This window comes from Sinocyclocheilus grahami, unplaced genomic scaffold (genome assembly GCF_001515645.1).
Source record: "Sinocyclocheilus grahami isolate Dianchi unplaced genomic scaffold, SAMN03320097.WGS_v1.1 scaffold526.1, whole genome shotgun sequence".
In the NCBI taxonomy this organism is placed as follows: Eukaryota; Metazoa; Chordata; class Actinopteri; order Cypriniformes; family Cyprinidae; genus Sinocyclocheilus; species Sinocyclocheilus grahami.
The window spans coordinates 323,922-324,528 of record NW_015505705.1 but is presented as its reverse complement, the minus strand read 5'-3'; the positions used below and the strand labels follow the sequence as shown (position 1 = coordinate 324,528).

Here is a 607-nt window from a genome sequence, read left to right as displayed (position 1 = left end):
TAAAAAAAAAGACCATTACACATTGCTTCAGTCTATTGTTTCCACATGTTTTGGCTCTCTTCCTCCAGCCCATTACCACAGGAGGTGTGAATTACCAGGACCAGCCGTGGCATTCTGAGTGCTTTGTGTGCTCCTCCTGCCGAAAGCCCCTGGCTGGCACCCACTTCACCTCCCATGAGGAAAAGGTCTACTGTGTGGACTGCTACAAAAGCACTGTGGCCAAGAAATGCAGTGGCTGCCAGAATCCCATTACAGGTTTGAATATACACACAAACATATGCACTGACGTTCATTATTCTTGTTAAAAGTTCTGTATTTGACTTGAACTCAAGTGACAAATAAATCTACCTTTTCTCATCCCTCAGGATTTGGCAAGGCTACGAATGTTGTGAACTATGAAGGTGGCTCTTGGCACGATTACTGCTTTAACTGTAAGAAGTGCTCCCTCAACCTGGCAGAAAAGCGCTTTGTAGCTCACAATGGAGACATATACTGCTCTGACTGCTCCAAGAAACTGTAAGCGCCTGATGACCGTGGAGACGCAGAAGAGTGAGATTACTTTAGAAAAATATCAGCATTCATTTGAATTTATACAAAAGTCCCACAT

General features: G+C 44.0%; 1 pseudogene; it reads left to right on the top strand.

Annotated features, from left to right (window-relative positions):
• Positions 1-600, top strand: part of LOC107555172 (four and a half LIM domains protein 1-like) — an 8,690-nt pseudogene extending 8,090 nt beyond the window's left edge.
• Positions 601-607: the final 7 nt, after the last annotated feature.